An 8,760-nucleotide genomic window follows, 5' to 3' on the forward strand; every position below is an offset into this window, starting at 1 on the left:
CAATGTACAATATATCCTCTCAGATCTACATATAGGATGTATCTAGGTAGCACGTGGTTGATTCTGAAGATGCTGTATTTCTGTTGTCCTTCTGGTAATTGTCCTCTATAGCTCTTCAAGAACACAATAAACATCCTGAATTAATATAAAACTGGCAGGCATATCACATTTGCTATAGCTTACACTTTTACAACCTGGTGAATTATTTATATACACAGTGACATAGACCTGTTAGATGCAGTGAAACATGTTGTTTTACGGGGGGCAGCCATGGTTATACGGCACCCCTGGCGCAAATTAGGGTTCGGTGCCTTGGTCAATGACACATTTCTCCAGATATTTCACCCTGTCAGCTCAGCTACTTGAACCAGCAACTTCCTGGATTCTGGCCCAATGCTCTAACCACGAGGCTACCGGCCAGCCCAACGCGCTAACCACGAGGCTACCGGCCAGCCCAACTCTCTAACCACGAGGCTACCGGCCAGCCCAACTCTCTAACCACGAGGCTACCGGCCAGCCCAACTCTCTAACCATGAGGCTACCGGCCAGCCCAACTCTCTAACCACGAGGCTACCTGCCGGCCCAACTCTCTAACCACGAGGCTACCTGTCAGCCCAATGCTCTAACCACGAGGCTACCGGCCGGCCCAATGCTCTAACCACGAGGCTACCGGCCAGCCCAACTCTCTAACCACTAGGCTACCTGTCAGCCCAATGCTCTAACCACGAGGCTACCGGCCGGCCCAATGCTCTAACCACGAGGCTACCGGCCAGCCCAACTCTCTAACCACTAGGCTACCTGTCAGCCCAACTCTCTAACCACTAGGCTAGCACCCACCTGTGTCATAATGATATAAATAACACACCTCCAGGATAGGTTAGCCTAAAGTGTTTGCACATATAATTAGACATTTTTTTTGTAGCAAATAAAGTAGATTTATACATAGGCTACAGTCTATTGATTTCTATACAGGCTACAGTCTATTGATTTATATACAGGCTACAGTCTATTGATTTATATACAGGCTACAGTCTATTGATTTATATACAGGCTACAGTCTATTGATTTATATACAGGCTACAGTCTATTGATTTATATACAGGCTACAGTCTATTGATTTATATACAGGCTACAGTCTATTAATTTATATACAGGCTACAGTCTATTGATTTATATACAGGCTACAGTCTATTGATTTATATACAGGCTACAGTCTATTGATTTATATACAGGCTACAGTCTATTGATTTATATACAGGCTACAGTCTATTGTATTATGTGGTGTGAGAGTGCCATCTTCTGGTCAATTGTGAGAGCCATTCAAATTGTAAAGTCAAGCTATTACATTTACATTTAAGTCATTTAGCAGACGCTCTTATCCAGAGCGACTTACAAATTGGAAAGTTCATACATATTCATCCTGGTCCCCCAGTGGGGAATGAACCCACAACCCTGGCGTTGCAAGCGCCATGCTCTACCAACTGAGCCACACGGGACCAGCTAAGCTATGGACATTAGGCTATTAAGATGCACCTTGGGGTCTAGTCTGCCTCCTAGTCTCCTTTCCTCCTCTCTTTTATTTCAGGGTGGCTATCACGCCCAGGGTTGCCATGTTCATGATTGTCCTGATAATTATGTTGAGGGTGAAAATTTATTAGATGTGGGTTGCATGTTTTGGGGCTATTTCTGAATTTCAATATGGCACTCTCTTGATTTTTTTTTTTTTTGGGGGGGGGGAGTACATTTCACTGTGACCTGCTCCTGCTGACTATCAGGTAGTGTGGCAGGCTGTTACTGAGTAAGTGAGACGTGGGGAGGGAAGATGAGGGCCGGAAGGGTGTGTATGTGTTGAGCACAGTCATTGGTGTTGAGAGAGCACTAGAGCAGGAAGTCATGTCAAGTGATGTGAGAACAACAAACTAATTAACTAGCACTAGCTAGCTACAGACTCAACAAACTAACTAGCACTAGCTTGCTACAGACTCAACAAACTAATTACCTAGCACTAGCTAGCACTAGCTTGCTACAGACTCAACAAACTAATACTAGCTAGCTACAGACTCAACAAACTAATTAACTAGCACTAGCTAGCTACAGACTCAACAAATCAATTACCTAGCACTAGCTAGCTACAGACTCAACAAACTAACTAGCACTAGCTAGCTACAGACTCAACAAACTAATTAACTAGCACTAGCTAGCTACAGACTCAACAAACTAACTAGCACTAGCTTGCTACAGACTCAACAAACTAATTACCTAGCACTAGCTAGCTACAGACTCAACAAACTAACTAGCACTAGCTAGCTACAGACTCAACAAACTAACTAGCACTAGCTAGCTACAGACTCAACAAACTAACTAGCACTACCTAGCTACAGACTCAACAAACTAACTAGCACTAGCTAGCTACAGACTCAAACTAACTAGCACTAGCTAGCTACAGACTCAACAAACTAACTAGCACTAGCTAGCTACAGACTCAACAAACTAACTAGCACTAGCTAGCTACAGACTCAACAAACTAATGCAATTCTGCACAGTTTGCCATTGGGCATAGAGAAATGGCTATTGCCATTTTAAAGCAAGTTTGCTGCATTCCTACACATTTTGCCAAGGGTCGGAGAGAAGATTTTACAATTTTACAGCTAATTTCCTGCAATTGTACACGTTTTGCGATAGGGTAGAAGCTGTTTTAAATATGTTAAGTGATGATGAATGAACCCCGGCCCGGTCTGTAATTCCACCATGTTTACTACAAGTTTACATAGCTGGTCGCTAGACGAACTGTCACGCCCTGACCTTAGTTTTCTATGTTTTCTGTATTATTTTGGTCAGGTCAGGGTGTGACGAGGGTGGGTATGTGTGTTTTTAAACTTGTCTAGGGGTTTTTGTTAATCTATGGGGTTTTGTATGTCTAGGTTATTGTAGGTCTATGGTGGCCTGAATTGGTTCCCAATCAGAGGCAGCTGTTTATCATTGTCTCTGATTGGGGATCCTATTTAGGTTGCTATTTTCCATTTGTGGGTTATTGTCTATGTGTAGTTGCATGTCAGCACTTGTTGTACATAGCTTCACGTTCGTTTTGTTAGTTTGTTTAGTGTTCTTTGTTTATTAATAAAGAAGAATGTACTCATATCACGCTGCGCCTTGGTCTCCTCACTATGACGAACGTGACACTAACTAATCAATCGGAAACAAAAAGGTGACATGAGCTAATTAAGTGACTGCTGATGAACAACCACATTGTGTATTCTGTTATTCTAACACCTCAACGGTAATTTGAGATCCCGACTGAGTCCCCCCCCCCCCCCCCCCTCAAAAAAAAAATATATATACATGTGTAACCGATGTGAAATGGCTTTTGTGGAGCGATGGGTAACGATGCTTCGAGGGTGGCTGTTGTCGATGTGTGCAGAGGGTCCCTGATTCGAGCCCAGGTAGGGGCGAGGAGAGGGGCGGAAGCTAAATTGTGTGTGTGAAATTATCGCTACACCCGCAATAACATCTGTATAATGTGTTTGCGACCAATACATTTTGATATAGAATCATTCTTGTTTGCCTCATTCGTTGTATCCCGACCGCCCCTAGTCCAACCAATCATTACTAGAGCCAACACAGAGAGCGGGAGAGAGAATCGAACGATGTGCTTTCTCTCTGGGTATATAGTGTTAGGATTTATGTTTTTATGTTTATGCACTACAGCCCGCTACCATATTGTTTGAAGATGAATATTGTTTTGTTACACACACACACAAACAATACAGATGTATAGGTGTGTAAAGACTGATCAACATAGAAGGACAGGCTATACAAGCTGTGGTCAATCTGGAGAGGGGAGGGGTGCATATCTCTAAGCCAACCAGGGAGGGTAGGGCACTGATCAATACCATATTAGGAACTGTTTCAGTGTAGAATCGACAGACACAAGACGGATCTAATCTACCCAACAACCAGATGCGGACAGAGGAGAACACAAAGGGACTTGGACAAGTCCGAGTGCCAGCATAGGCTGAGCAATGTTTAAACCGCGCTCAGCCTCTACTGAGGCTGATAGGCCAACGGACGAGTTGGAACTAAAGCTACCATAGTATAAAAACTGTTGCATGAGCACATTCCACAGTTCCCTGTTTTACCCTGCGCGGAGATACAGTGAACCCGTATATACGAAAATTGCATTTACCATTTATCGCTTGAGTTTAATTAAAAATACTTAAAATAATATACTCTGAATCACATTTTGTCCTGATACCAGATTTGAACTGACGCAAATCTCTTTCAATAGGCAGGGCTCAAAATGAAAGGCGTCCAATCGTCCCGGGGACGATACAAAAAATATGTCTGGGGCGGTTTAAACAGACTCTGGGACAGTTCTGGGACGATAGATCCGAAATTCATACAACTACTGTACATAAATAAAATAATAAAAGCAACGAGGCTAATGCACTAGAGCAGAATATTTAGTTTAATGTTCATAAACTATTATTTATTCGCATTGTTATTGATTTATTCACACAGCGATATATGCACGAATGTTCCAAAATGCAATTAGCGGGACCTAAAAAGTGCACTGCACACGCGAGCGATTTCATGTGAAAATATATTTTGGACGTGTAAAAAGAGGGGACATCTAAAGATGCAACACATGTGTCTTTGCCTGCCGGACGATGAAATACAGTTGATTTGAAAACCAATATTAACATAGAAATGTTGGTTTCAAAGACATCAGGATGTTTTTCATAAACAATTCCCCCAACATTTCTGTGGTCCGATTTTGGCTACTTTAAAACAGCGTAAGACATGCCTCATAAAATTACACAAAAACTCCAGGTTTTAAACAAACAAATGTATGGTTATATAGTCTCAAAATGCTGACTGCCTTCGCTCAGATTGCAAAGTGGGTGCGGTGCGCAACAGGCCACTGGCCTCTCTCTCCGTGACCATTTGATCTGAACGATCCGTTCCTCGAGTATCAAATCAAAGATTATTTGTCACGTGCGCCGAATAAAACAGGTGTAGTAGACCTTACAGTGAAACGCTTACTTACAGGCTCTAACCAATAGTGCAAAAAAAGTATTAGGTGAACAACAGGTAAGTAAAGAAATAAAACAACAGTAAAAAGACACAGAAAAATAACAGAAGAGAGGCTATATACAGTAGGGAGGCTATATACAGTAGAGAGGCTATATACAGTAGAGAGGCTATTTACAGTAGAGAGGCTATTTACAGTAGAGAGGCTATATACAGTAGAGAGGCTATATACAGTAGAGAGGCTATATACAGTAGAGAGGCTATATACACAGTAGAGAGGCTATATAGAGTAGAGAGGCTATATACAGTAGCGAGGCTATATACAGTAGAGAGGCTATATACAGTAGAGAGGCTATATACAGTAGAGATGCTATATACAGTAGAGAGGCTATATACAGTAGCGAGGCTATTTACAGTAGAGAGGCTATATACAGTAGAGAGGCTATATACACAGTAGAGAGGCTATATACACAGTAGAGAGGCTATATACACAGTAGAGAGGCTATATACAGTAGCGAGGCTATATACAGTAGCGAGGCGATATACAGTAGCGAGGCGATATACAGTAGAGAGGCGATATACAGTAGAGAGGCTATATACAGTAGAGGGGCTATATACAGTAGAGAGGCTATATACAGTAGAGAGGCTATATACAGTAGAGAGGCTATAACAGTAGAGAGGCTATATACAGTAGAGAGGCTATATACAGCAGAGAGGCGATATACAGCAGAGAGGCGATATACAGTAGCGAGGCGATATACAGTAGAGAGGCGATATACAGTAGCGAGGCGATATACAGTAGAGAGGCTATATACAGTAGAGAGACTATATACAGTAGAGAGGCTATATACAGTAGAGGGGCTATAACAGTAGAGAGGCTACATACAGTAGAGAGGCTATATACAGTAGCGAGGCGATATACACAGTAGAGAGGCTATATAGAGTAGAGAGGCTATATACAGTAGCGAGGCGATATACAGTAGCGAGGCTATATACAGTAGCGAGGCTATATACAGTAGAGAGGCTATATACAGTAGAGAGGATATATACAGTAGAGAGGCTATATACAGTAGCGAGGCTATATACAGTAGAGAGGCTATATACAGTAGAGAGGATATATACAGTAGAGAGGATATATACAGTAGAGAGGCTATATACAGTAGAGAGGCTATATACAGTAGAGAGGCTATATACAGTAGAGAGGCTATATACAGTAGCGAGGCTATATACAGTAGAGAGGATATATACAGTAGAGAGGCTATATACAGTAGTGAGGCTATATACAGTAGTGAGGCTATATACAGTAGAGAGGCTATATACAGTAGAGAGGCTATATACAGTAGAGAGGCTATATACAGTAGAGAGGATATATACAGTAGAGAGGATATATACAGTAGAGAGGCTATATACAGTAGCGAGGCTATATACAGTAGAGAGGCTATATACAGTAGAGAGGCTATATACAGTAGAGAGGCTATATACAGTAGAGAGGCTATATACAGTAGAGAGGCTATATACAGTAGAGAGGCTATATACAGTAGAGAGGCTATATACAGTAGCGAGGCTATATACAGTAGAGAGGCTATATACAGTAGAGAGGCTATATACAGTAGAGAGGCTATATACAGTAGAGAGGCTATATACAGTAGAGAGGATATATACAGTAGCGAGGCTATATACAGTAGAGAGGCTATATACAGTAGAGAGGCTATATACAGTAGAGAGGCTATATACAGTAGAGAGGCTATATACAGTAGAGAGGCTATATACAGTAGAGAGGCTATATACAGTAGAGAGGCTATATACAGTAGCGAGGCTATATACAGTAGAGAGGCTATATACAGTAGCGAGGCTATATACAGTAGCGAGGCTATATACAGTAGTGAGGCTATATACAGTAGCGAGGCGATATACAGTAGCGAGGCTATATACAGTAGAGAGGCTATATACAGTAGAGAGGCTATAACAGTAGAGAGGCTATATACAGTAGAGAGGCTATATACAGTAGAGAGGCTATATACAGTAGAGAGGCTATATACAGTAGCGAGGCTATATACAGTAGAGAGGCTATATACAGTAGAGAGGCTATATACAGTAGAGAGGCTATATACAGTAGAGAGGCTATATACAGTAGCGAGGCTATATACAGTAGCGAGGCTATATACAGTAGAGAGGCTATATACAGTAGAGAGGCTATATACCGTAGAGAGGCTATATGCAGTAGCAAGGCTATATACAGTAGAGAGGCTATATACAGTAGAGAGGCTATATACAGTAGAGAGGATATATACAGTAGAGAGGCTATAACAGTAGTGAGGCTATATACAGTAGAGAGGCTATATACAGTAGAGAGGCTATATACAGTAGCGAGGCTATATACAGTAGCAAGGCTATATACAGTAGAGAGGCTATATGCAGTAGCAAGGCTATATACAGTAGAGAGGATATATACAGTAGAGAGGCTATATACAGTAGCGAGGCTATATACAGTAGAGAGGCTATATACAGTAGAGAGGCTATATACAGTAGAGAGGCTATATACAGTAGCGAGGCTATATACAGTAGAGAGGATATATACAGTAGAGAGGCTATATACAGTAGAGAGGCTATATACAGTAGAGAGGCTATATACAGTAGAGAGGCTATATACAGTAGAGAGGCTATATACAGTAGCGAGGCTATATACAGTAGAGAGGATATATACAGTAGAGAGGCTATATACAATAGAGAGGCTATATACCGCAGAGAGGCTATATACAGTAGAGAGGATATATACAGTAGAGAGGCTATATACAGCAGAGAGGCTATAACAGTAGTGAGGCTATAACAGTAGTGAGGCTATATACAGTAGAGAGGCTATATACAGTAGTGAGGCTATATACAGTAGAGAGGCTATATACAGTAGAGAGGCTATATACAGTAGAGAGGCTATATACAGTAGAGAGGCTATATACACAGTAGAGAGGCTATATACACAGTAGAGAGGCTATATACACAGTAGAGAGGCTATATACAGTAGCGAGGCTATATACAGTAGCGAGGCGATATACAGTAGCGAGGCGATATACAGTAGAGAGGCGATATACAGTAGAGAGGCTATATACAGTAGAGGGGCTATATACAGTAGAGAGGCTATATACAGTAGAGAGGCTATATACAGTAGAGAGGCTATAACAGTAGAGAGGCTATATACAGTAGAGAGGCTATATACAGCAGAGAGGCGATATACAGCAGAGAGGCGATATACAGTAGCGAGGCGATATACAGTAGAGAGGCGATATACAGTAGCGAGGCGATATACAGTAGAGAGGCTATATACAGTAGAGAGGCTATATACAGTAGAGAGGCTATATACAGTAGAGGGGCTATAACAGTAGAGAGGCTACATACAGTAGAGAGGCTATATACAGTAGCGAGGCGATATACACAGTAGAGAGGCTATATAGAGTAGAGAGGCTATATACAGTAGCGAGGCGATATACAGTAGCGAGGCTATATACAGTAGCGAGGCTATATACAGTAGAGAGGCTATATACAGTAGAGAGGATATATACAGTAGAGAGGCTATATACAGTAGCGAGGCAATATACAGTAGAGAGGCTATATACAGTAGAGAGGATATATACAGTAGAGAGGCTATATACAGTAGAGAGGCTATATACAGTAGAGAGGCTATATACAGTAGAGAGGCTATATACAGTAGAGAGGCTATATACAGTAGCGAGGCTA

This window comes from Salvelinus alpinus, chromosome 6, assembly GCF_045679555.1.
Source record: "Salvelinus alpinus chromosome 6, SLU_Salpinus.1, whole genome shotgun sequence".
Lineage (NCBI taxonomy): Eukaryota > Metazoa > Chordata > Actinopteri > Salmoniformes > Salmonidae > Salvelinus > Salvelinus alpinus.